The sequence below is a fragment of the Alligator mississippiensis genome, chromosome 5 (genome assembly GCF_030867095.1).
Source record: "Alligator mississippiensis isolate rAllMis1 chromosome 5, rAllMis1, whole genome shotgun sequence".
Lineage (NCBI taxonomy): Eukaryota > Metazoa > Chordata > Crocodylia > Alligatoridae > Alligator > Alligator mississippiensis.
This window is the reverse complement of record NC_081828.1, coordinates 146,674,831-146,687,057: the sequence shown is the minus strand read 5'-3', so window position 1 is coordinate 146,687,057 and position 12,227 is coordinate 146,674,831.

The window sequence follows — 12,227 nt, the reverse complement described above, 5'->3', positions numbered from 1 at the left end:
TTATGGAAAGCTAATGCTGTACGAGTGAGGGACAATATTTCAACAGACAGATCCCACCTTAATTAATGTGCATTTAGAAAAAACATACTGAAAAATACGATGGACTGCTGAAGAAATGAAAATGCATCATAGGAATGTAATAAGCTGATGGGCAGAAATCCAAAGTTATATTTTAATTCAAATATTGTAAATATAATACAAGGTATCTACCTATGTAATGACAACATTCATAAAACATTAATCTCTCTGCCTTTTTATTTAACTAGAGTTGCTTTTTCTTATATACATGGTGCTAAAGGTATCAGAAATGATTATACAGCTAAAGTAGGCACTTTAAAAGTCAGCATTCAACCGTAGTTGAAAACTGATGATTCACTGGAGATGATAGCATAAGGCTTATAACTAAACTGGCTCTGTTGGCACCTGCTCCAATTACGACTGTCTTTTTTCCCTGTCATCATTTTTCCAAACATAGAAAACTTGTAGACTTAATCTTCCACATAGGTGATGTTCAGAAGACAACAGTATAGGGCACATAGATCTCTACTTTATTATTCTCTTCTTTTTATCTTTGCTGTAGAATTTATTACTTCTCATACATTGTTTCTGTGTTAAATCAAAGCAGTGAGACACAACAGCGAGGAGGTTTTTTATTCATAACTGCACAGCAAGACTATTCACGCAACAGTGACTACATTTCCAGCATGCACTGGGTTCATTTGAAAACTGGGCTGGACTCTTCAGGGGTAGGTCTGTTTTATTGTTCCAAAATATTGGTTGTGATTCAGATGGTTGATATCACAATGTGGCATTTTAGTACTGAATAAACTAGAGAGAAAGGAAAAGGGAATGGTGATGCTGGGTTGCTCTTGTCATCAAAACAATGGAAAAATAAAACCATGTAAAACTTTTGGAATTTACAGAATCTTTTAAATGGCATTTAAAACAGGCTAAAGAGAAACAACCTGGGGTAGGGGCTAAGAGCTTAGAAAGGATCAATGTTTTACACAAAAAATGAAGTTTAATACTGGTATATAGGATCCAGTAGGAAATACTTTGCAAAGGAACAACTGACGTCAAGAACATAGCATTTTTCTTTTTAGCATCAGCAAATGTCCTAGTTAGCTAACTCTTGGACAGTGCTTGACATAAGAAAGATTTTGGGGGTAGAGCCGGTTATCAGAGGGATAACTGATTAGACCTTTCACAAGATTTCATATTAAAAACTCAAGTCTAGGCTTTAGATCTGTGTAGTGGAGGAAGGCTGGCATACTGAATTTAAAATGCAGAAAATGTGGTAGTTGTACTGTAAATAAATATTTTTAATGATGGAAAGATTCCTAGTGGGATATAGCAAGGATTAACAGTACCCTAAATTCTCATATTTTTACACAAATGACTTGAATTATAGGACTGAACAGTATAATTTTTGCATTTGCTACTGTTACTAAACAGAAAAGTGGAGAGAATGATGAGAAAAATGCAGTCTGATATAGAAGGATTTAGATTATTTCAGCAGCTGATTTAGTATGAAGCAATGCAGTCCAACAGGGATTAATGAATAATAAGTCTGAAGTAAAATCCAAGAAGTGATAGAAAAGTGCATCAGCATATTAATGCAAAGAGAGTTTGGGGAGTCATTGTTGGAAAAAAATCTGCAAACCTGTTAGCTTGTAATATCTAATGTAAGCAAGAAGTCAAATAAGGATTTGGGTTGCATACTAGAAAAGCAGAAATATATGAATAAAATATGACATTAGGCTGGTGTACTGCAAGAGACACTCCAGAGGTAATCTGTAAAATGTAACCCCTAAAAGCTGCTAGAACTAGGATCATGAACGCTGAGTAAATCAGAAAATGGTGTAGTAGGATTGGAGAATTATTGCAGCTATAACGATACAGGAAATATGTGAGAATAAGAGATTTTTGGTGATATATTTTATTGGACCAACTTTATAGTTAGTAACCTGAAGACGGGCACTTTGTGCCTGATAGCTTTTCTAACATCTCTTAAGTATACAAGAGGTCCAGTAAGAATATTACCAAAATCTTTTGCTTTTATAAATCAGCCAAGAAATTTCTTCTTGCAATATGCTTCTCACCTAGTGGGCGCATCTACATGTGCATTTTAATGTACAGTATCTTATTTTACTGCACATTAAAGTGTCACATCAAAAACTGCTAATACATTAATGAGCAGTAAAAATAGGCTACTGTGCATTAAGCATCACTAAAAAAGCATGGGCTTTTGCTACTATGCATTAGGGCAGCCTAATATGCTTTCATTTAGTACCTCACATTGGAAGTACTAAATTTAATGCACAGTAGCAAAAGTGCATTAATGAACATGTAGATATGCCCAGTGTTTCTTTAGATATTTGTATTTAGAGATGTAATTTTACGGAAGATTAATTTTTTGCTTATCTATCATGGACCTGAAGTGGGCTCTTGGCTGAATTTTCTCATTTACTCAAAACCTATAATTATTACTGAAAAACATGTAAATCTCTCTGGAAGAAAGCAACCTACATCAAAAGATTATTGCCTTGGTAGTATAGAATTCAGATTGTCACATACAAAAGTTGGAAGTCTGGTCCATGTTGCCATCTGAGGGAAGCTTTTAGTATGAAAAGTAATATTCACAAATAGCAAAAGTACAACACTGATCGTAACCTACTTGGTCTTAAAAAGAAATCTGCTACAGATAACTTTTAAGACCTGAAGCAGTCAGCTACTTCCTGACAATGGTTGCACGTAAACTTTATCCATCTCAGTTGTGCAGGTAACAAACAATAGAAAATCCTGGAGTGTAAATGATTCAATTTAAAAAAAAAATGGTGGGGCTGGCCCAGAATTTTGGAATATTTTAACCTATGTTCATTCTCTTTTTGTTAATAAAAGTTTCATCTTATATACTTTTAAACAAACTTGTTTTCAGTCATCTCTTTTCATCTCCTGCCCAAAAGACCTACTGGTGATTAATGCTAGTGCTCATTATTATTTTATGCTTGTAAAGAGAAAAGGGAAAACAGATCCCTTTGTTATTGGACAAAGAGGTGAATAAATTGATTGACCTTTGTATAAAAGAATGATTTCCCCTACAATAAATGCCCTGCTTATGAATAATGTAGTGTCTAAATAATGCAGACAAAGAATTTTGTAGTGGGGGTTGGGTACACCCGGGCAATCTGGAGGTGACAGTTTACACTGAAACGAGATTTACTCTCCCAGATGGCAACTGGATTTTCACAACTTCTTTCAGGGAAGAAGATCCATTGCCTGATTTGTAAAAAAGCTGAAATTCTACATTTTACTGATCTAGGTTTGAGTTTAATGTTTATTTTCTGCATTTTTGTGAATAAAGGAAAGGGTGATATCATGTAACTGTCACTATTGTATTTACTGTTACTCACAGGGTGCATCTACACATACTGTTAACATGCACCAAAAAACTCCAAGGTATATTGCACTAGAATGCATTGCTCCCGGGCACACTGTTTGAATGTGTGCCCAGGACCACAGCATGTTGAGTTGGGGCGGAGCCGCATCCTCTGGGCAGAGCTGGGGGGGATGGACCAGGGGTGTTGGGCAGGGCTGGGTGTCATGTACCCGCTATTCATAAAGTGGCAGCCCAGTAGTTTCATGATGGGGTTCTCAGAACCCCGCTAGTCACTTTTGCGGCCAGAGATTTACAAGTACTATCCTATGGTGGAGTTTATTAGTTTACTGTGGCCTAATAGGACCACACAAGTAGATGCTGAGATGTCTACTGCTGAGCTAATTAGGCAGCTCTTCAGTAAACATCTTGTATAGACATGCCCACAGCCAACATAACCACATACCAAGGGCTGTTTTCATAAGTTAGTGACTTCTAAACAGTAGGGTTGTTTATTTTATTTAAGTAATTTGGAGAAAGAAGGATCCTACTAGTGCAGGGGTTGTCAACCGGGGGTACACATAGCCCCAAGGGTACTTGAGAAGACCCTAGGGGGGATGCGCAGGTGGGGATGGAGCACTGCTACTCACCAACCCGCACTGCCGCGCAGGCTCTGCCTGCTCAGGAAGCTTGCACACAGCGACTGCCGCTGCTCTATGTTGGGCTGCACCCCTCCTTCCCCCGCCCTCTCCCCTTGCTCCACATCCGGTCACTAGGGTTACACTGCTCAGTGTCCGGGTGCTGGCGGTACACTGATTCAAAAAGGTTGAAAACCCCTATACTAGTGAATTTAAGCTACTTGTTGTTTGAATAGTTATATATCCTGGCCTTGTAAATCTTAATTATGATAATGATACTGTGGATATCAGTAGGAATCTGTGGCTGTGTACATACTACTCATACAAGTAAAATTTGCAGACTTGTATCTATAGTTTGTAATTATGCAAACGATTACCCATGTGCTTAATAGTGGGTTGGCATCTCTTTGCTTAATGTTATTTTTAGTTCCTGTATACAATAAAAACAATCATGTAAAGTGAATTTGTTAAAAAAAATCAGGCAAAAAATTGTTTGTTAGTAATGGTAGACCAGCACAAGTAGGGCAATGTCATTTTAGAAAACTATATTCTAGTCTTTAATTACTTACTTTTTGACCTGGTGCAAAAAGTGATAAAAATGATTATTTTAAAATAGATAAAAACTGATTTTTATTTAAATCAATACATTTAAATTAATGCATTTTCTTTTTAAATATAATCCCTTTGAAAATTTAATTTGAAATTATGAAAACCTAGGTTGAAACCTGAAATTATTACAACCTATAATAATTAAAATGAAAAAAAGGGGAAAAAATCAAGTGTTATGGGCCAGTTAAAGAGTCAAAACAATGAAGCGAATTAAAGTCACAGGCTAACCATCTGCAAATAGAATTTGTTGAAATGATAAGATAGAGGGTTTTTTTTACATGATTTACATATTGATGGTGCAGAGAAAAGACTTTTTTTTTCATTTCAGTGTGTTCAGTTTAATTCAGTTTAATGAAGAGTTGAAAGACGTATTGGGAACTGAAAAAAGCAGAAAGGCTGGTTTTCCTATCCCACTCTATTAATAAAAACTACATATGAGATGAAATCTACTAGTTCTAAAACTCTGAACCATGACCAGACATGTTGTGACTGGTAAAAAGAGAAAATACTTTGTGTAATAGATTGATTAAATATTAATGCACAATGCTGATAAATACTTTTTATACATACACCACATTTGGTAATATAGTTATAGCTAACTAATCAGAACAATTTCACATGGAAATTCTTAATTGAATTCCAATTTCCATCCAAATTGATTTGACACAAATCATGGGTAAAACAACCTCATCATCATGTAAATAAGAGATGACATTTGCAATGTTCTAATATAAAGAGTAAAAATTAAGATTCTGAACAAGCAAATGCTAAGCTATATAATACCTTGGGTATTTGTATAGTACATCCTCCTGCCTAGCAAAAAGAAATACTAAATTTAGAGTTTGGTTATATTTGGTTGCAAGTCCACATGTCTTGCTGGTTACTGACCAATGAGAAATTAATCTTTCTTTAGCATAAGAATAAAAAAGTACAAATATAATATGAGATTAAAAATATTCTGTTAAAATTCTTACTTCCTTGCATAAGTGGTGGGAGAAAATATTATTTGGGGGTGGGGGGTTGGGCGGTGTAGAGTGCACCCACTTGGCCCCCACCTTTCCCTCCCATGGGGCTATTGCAGATGCCAGAATATGCTGATGCTGCATGTGTGGCAGTGGCAGAGCGCACGGCAGGGGCACTGTGCTGCCATGGCATGGCGTGGCAGTGGTGCTGTCACTGACTGTTGTGAAATTAGTTTGGGGGTGCTAAGCCCTCTTAGTCCTGGCCTTCCACTGCCTATGCTTCCTTGCTCACCTAACAATTAGAACTAAAAATTTAAATGGATTCAATTTGGCCTCATGTGCCTTGGCTTTTAAGACAGGTCCAATGAATATGGATTTTTTTTGTAGGATAGATTAAAGTAATTTTACTATAGTTCATTTATTTGTTCTTGAAGAGACTTAAAGATGCTCTTTAGGTACCTCAACCAGTGAAACATTTAATTTGCAACACAATGAAATCCATTTAACAGGCAATTTACTGACAGATTTAGATTTACTACCATTTTGTGGGAAGGATAAAAAAACCACGTCATATTATATTAGTGTTTCACTCATAGGAAATAAAGCTGCTTGGTGCAGATAGTAGAAATAAAAACTGTTTTTAGGTCTCTATGTATTAGCCTGATTGGTTTTTTTTAGGTTGGTCTCCATTTTAATTAAGTCAGAAGTGACTTTGAAAGTATCTATGCATGCAATGCATTTGTTGAAATGTATTTTTAGGAAATGGACCATCATATATTGAAATTAACCTCTAAAAGAAAATCTACATGATAAACGATATAAGAAATTATGCTGGCTCTTTAATGTATGATAAAAAACAGGGGATGGGGGCGGTGTGCTGCACTCAGGGCTCTCACCCTCGGGGCTCACACTTGGGGCTTAGCCCCATGTTCCACCCCACCCTGGCTATGCAGCTCCTGCCCCTCCCTCTCCCCCAGTCCCAGCCCCACTCTTTCCCTCACTGCTGTGCGTGTGTCCCTCTCCACCCTTGCTGCAGCTGCCAGAAGCCTACGGCTGGGCTGCCCTGTGGGCCTACTGCTGCTCCACATTTTTTTTTTTTTGGGGGGGGGAGGCTAAGCCCTGTTAGCCCTTTCTTTCCACCACCTATGCTTGGGTGCCTAAAGGGGGGACCCCCAAATGTTTTCATTTGCCCTACAGAGCAAATGCTGCCAACCCATTCACAGGAATCCCCAGGTCCAAACAGGCTAGGTCCCAAAGACTCCTCTGGTCCAAAGTGAGAGGCAGAATATTAAATTAAATATTATGTTAAATATTACATTTTAAATATTAAATTTATTAAAAGCTTTAAAAAATTCAGTCAGTGTGTAGGCATTCCCTGCCCCCCCCCCCCCGAAACCAACCTGCATTTTATTAGCAGATTTTACCAGTTCTACTATTTTTCCCACCCCGCAGTGGGTCTCTCAGCATCTACACATGCGTTGCTGCACAAGAAAAAACTCCACTGCAGGATAGTACTTGATTTACCAGTTCTACCAGTTACCCACCACCCCCCCCCCGCCCACTTCAAGACTCTTTGCCAGCTGCTGTGTTAATTTGCTGGTAATTGCACATAGTGTGCCTTCAGCAGGCTCCTTTGGCCAGCTGCCTCATCCCCTGGGAAGCACTGGAGGGGAGGAAACTAGAGGTGTTGGGTAGGGTCAGGTGTCTTGTACCCACTATTCATAAAGTGGCAGCCCTGTAGTTTCATGATGGGGTTCTCAGAACTCTACTAGTCACTTTTGTGGCCAGAGATTTAATGGGATTGTGGGGGAGGCATTCAAGCTGCAGCCGGCTGAACGGTTCTTGGAGTGACCCAGCCTGGGGAAGTTCCCCTCACTCCTGACCAATCCAATAGGTGCTTGCAAACATTAGCACAGCAAACAGACAGGGTCCTGAACTCTTGCAAGTTTTGTAGCCAGACACTGTGGTTCACCTGGGTTGAGGTGGGGGCACAAAGCTGTGCCTGAACCCGTTGACAATCTGTTCTTTCTTGTAGTGCCTGCAGGTGAAGGTTGCAGTTTTTTGGGCTTGTTTTTTTTGGAGGTTGCTTAGTTGGGCTTTTTTTTGTAATAAAAAAGCCCCAAATAAGTGAGGGGTAGACAAAATGGCACATCTGGCCAACAGCCAGCCTCCATTTCCCAGCAGCCCCTGCCCAAGTGGCTGGGGCTGGTTTCCATGGAGACCCCAGCAGCAGCTGCACTGTGATAGTGTGGGTTCAGGGTTTCTGTGGAGACCAGCCCAGGTGTACTGGCAGGGTGCATGGCAGGGTATGGAGCTGCTCTGCAGCTGGGCTGGCATCTTGAGACGGTGGCAGCATGGTCTGTAGCTGGGGCAGAGTCATGATCTGCAGCCTGCATGTTCCAGCCCACACTGTCACTGCCACAAGATCTCAGCCTGGTTGTAAAGCAGCTCTGTGCTCTGCCAGCAGAGGTGGCACTAAGGTGAGGCTGGGGGGGGGGGATATGGCAACCCCAAAATTCCCTGTAGCCCCTCCACTCCCTGTGGCCACTGGTGGCTCCAGCTGCTCCCAGGGCTCCAGCACAGTTGCACCTCCCCATCCATTAACTGGCAGCCACGGGCCCAGCTGCCAATTTCATCCACATCAAGCCAGGGTTCCCTGGCTGTTAGTGGCAGAACTAATTATCCAAAACAAACTAATCACACCTACAGGTATACCACTAGAACCAATGGGGGGCCTATTCTAAACGCCGGCCATAAGTCTACTGCCCGACTCTAACTGATCAAGTATTTAATTAGTGCTCAGAAACACTGACTTGGCACATATATATGAAACACAAAACTATTCTCATATTATAAAATCCTTAATCTGTCTGTCTGTTTGTCCATAATGGTTTATTCGCCCTCTGATTGGCTGACTGAAACTACCAATCAGAGTGTGAATACAGCATTGGGACAGGAGGTGGTGGTGTGGTGGAGCACTGTCATGATGGCAGGGACATGGGATGGAGGGGGACTGGCTGTGCCGCCCCCCCCTTGCAGGTGCTGATGATGGAGTGGGGTGGGGGCGAGGCCACTGGAGCTGGCCTCGCCCCCCACCTTGCTCCTTGGAGGTGGCAGCAGTGGTGCAGGGGGGAGTGGGTTTGGGATGCTGCATGATGGTGAGGCCACCAGCATTGGCCTTGGCCTGCCCCTCTTCCCTTCTGTCATCGCTACAAACACAGCTGACATGGCAGCTGGTGGGGGGAAGAGAGGACCTGCCGCAGGTGAGGAGGAGCAGGCACACCATGACGGCTGGGGGGGAGAGGAGGAGAGGGCCCAGGCCTGACGTGGGAGAGAGAAGCTAGCCCAAGGGTGGGGAGAAGCTGGCTTGCCACGGTGGTGGTGGGGGGAACAGTGGGCCTGGCCCAATGCAGCGGTAACCCACTCCCTCTTGCCCGGGCCCACTTCTCCCTCAACCCCCCTCCCCTGTGTTGGCCCTGAGCCTGCTCCTCCCATCCCTCTGCTGCTGCTATGTTGGCCTGGGCCCACTGCTCCCCCCCACCTCCACGGCAGGCTGGCTTCTCCCCACCCTTGGGCCTGGTCCTCCCCCACATCAGGCCTGGGCCCACTCCTCCCCTCCCACTACCACTGTGGCAGGGAAGGGGGGAGCAGGCCTGGACCCCAAGCAGCAGAAGGGAAGGGGATGCAGGCCCAGATGGGGGTGGGGGGACACAGGGCTCTGTCTCCACCCTCTCCCCCCCGTCATTCTTGTCAAGCAGTTAGCTAGTATTAACAACAATAGCAAACAGGTATGTAGAACAAACACAGTACAAATATAAATGAAGAGCGGTAGAATTATATACACCAGGTTGAATCACAGACAAAAATACAGATCAAAAGTTGGCTTCTCTCCCAAGTGCAATGATGTTACAAGTATGCTACCCAGACAGTGACAGCCAGCTACCACCCTACAGTGACACCACAATACTTCAGAGAATATTGCCTGACCCAGCTTTCCCAAGCTGTTTCTCTCCCGGGCCCTGAGGTAAAATTATTTTTATATTACTACTTCACATGGCACCACACATTCTAGCAGTTACTTCTGCACTCAGCACACTGTTTGTCCACATGGCACACTCCTTATGGTGATGTTCCCGCATAGAGGACCCATCCTGGTACTTTGCCACCCCCAGGCCTCAGGGGTACACAATGGTCAGATGACATCATACCCCTACTTGATACCAACTATGGTTCTGCAATTCCTCAGAACCATAACAGATCTCCCCCTTGATGGGGTAGGCAGAGCCATAACCTCCATCACAACTTCACCGAAATTGAGAACCCAGGGTCAGTTGCCTAGTTAAAACCCAACACAGAAGGGACCCCAATGACAATTGCAACTCAACCAATTACAATGTATCAATTTCACTGACTATCTCCAGTGGATACAGTTTATTCTGGTCATGCTCAGGACCATACATCTTTTTTGCTGTTCATGGGTACAGTTTTTCATCATGCCTAGGACGGTTACAGCTATACTAAAACATATAACCAATAACTATTACAATAACTACACCATACAAGTAACAGGGTACAATTATTAACATACGTACATTTTAAAAACAAGACTCAAATATCCATTTTCCCTTTGAGCCGGACAAAACAAACGTTCCTCTCTCATTTTGGAATAATGGCTCTCCAACTGGTCACCAGGCCTCGGGTCCCAACAATGCACTTCAATCCTTGGGGATTCTTTGTTCAGTGGCACTAGAGAGAAAGCCTTTCCATCTCTAACTCAACTCACCACATGGATTCCGTGTCCAACCTCTGAAGAGTAGACTCTTGCTCCGATTCTGCTGTATCCCAGCTTGAACATACATCATTCTCATCTGACAATGAGACCGATCCTGCCTCCGACCCTGGTGGCAGTGATTCTGCACTGAGCTCCTGCAAAACTGATCCTGACTCTGACTCCAGTGGCAGCAATTCTGCATCACTCAAGATCTCCACTTTAGCTGTCAGACCCACGCAAGATACAACCTCGTTTCCCACTGCACAAGATGCGGCCTCACTTAAAACATTCTTTTCCTGAAGAACACTATTTAACTCAGTTGCTACTCCAAAGGAGGAGTGTGCTTGCAACTCCCTTGGTTTTACAGCCGTGGCAAATATATTCTTTGTGGGGGATTCTATGAGGATACCCAGTGGTAATTCATTTATTACCTCTATTTCTTTAAGGATAACAGGTTTTTTATGTTGATCCCAATTGGTTTAGACCTTTCTTTGAAACATGCTAACACCATGTCTGTCCCCTTAGGCTGGAACTCATGCCACTCTGACCAATTTATGCCCCTTAAATCTCACTGTCATTCTTTTTCTCATGTTGCCTGTGAGTCAGGTAAGCTATCTTTACAATCAAGCGTCACTATGCCTGCTGTCTCCCTCTCAGGTCTATACAATGCCTCTGAGCTCTCTTGGTTTTCAACACTGGAGTCAGTTAACATCACTGTATGTGCATCAGTGTCAGGCTCATTCTCACAAACACCTGAATCTATAACTTCCACCTTCTCCAACTTCTTTGGTGGCAAAGGACCTCTTTTTGCTATTGCCTTGTTCAGAGATTCACACTCCACAACTGTCTGCTGACATGCGACAGCCCTCTTTCTCAATTGCAGCCACTGTTTCATGGCCTCGGGGGGATTCTGAAACGGATATCTACCCTCCTCAATCAATTGCCTGCTTAGTTCCAGAAACTCTGTCTCACTTAGCAAAGCTTTCAAAAATCTCTTGTTCCCAACCGCTAATCATGGCTGCTCTAGGATTTCCTTTACTAAGGAATTCTGAGTCTCCTCCACCTGCTTCCCTTGGGCTGCTTGCTGTAACCAAGTCAAGACTTGTTCCACTTCAATGGGGAGCTGGTCTGTGCTTCCATCACAAAGTTTGACAATATTAATAACAAATAGCCAAGAACAAATATTTTGAAATGTGGCAACCCCCCAAGCCTGGCTGGCACGTTTGTTAATCTGCCTGTGAAAAAAAATCACATCACATCTGGAATTTTATAAAATGCAACCTTTATTTATTTAAAAAACAAACCAAAACCCCCAACAAACATAAATAATCTGAACAGCAACAACAATAGGGCAGGATGGTGGCATCATCTTCTATGTCTAATTGTCCTGCAGAGAAAGAAAGAAGATGGGTTTTGCCCCATACTTCCAAAACCATGTTCTTTGCCTCCCACTGCAGGCTACAACATCTCCTGTGGAAGATATCTCTGAGCATTGTCTGTCAATACCTATATATCTCCTTGCAGCAGTGTATCCCAGGGGAGGGATCTGGGAGGCTGCCTCTGTTGTGTGTGGGTTTTCTAGAAGGCAATTAAAAGAAAAACGGAAGGTACCCCGAAATATTAACATGTTAACCTGTGCCAAGGCACACCCCCTCCATGGCAAACTTACCACCTGCTGCACCTCGTGCAGCATGGGTGGGTGCTGGAGAGGATGCATTTGAGGGGTGTGGGGGTAAGGTTGGGGAAGCATTATCCACATGATTGGTGGCAGTGGTGGTACAAAAACCACCACCATTGCAAGGGTCATCATTTGGGGTGGGAAGCCAGGGATGTGGCCCTCCATGTTTCCTTGCTGTGAATATGTGGTACAA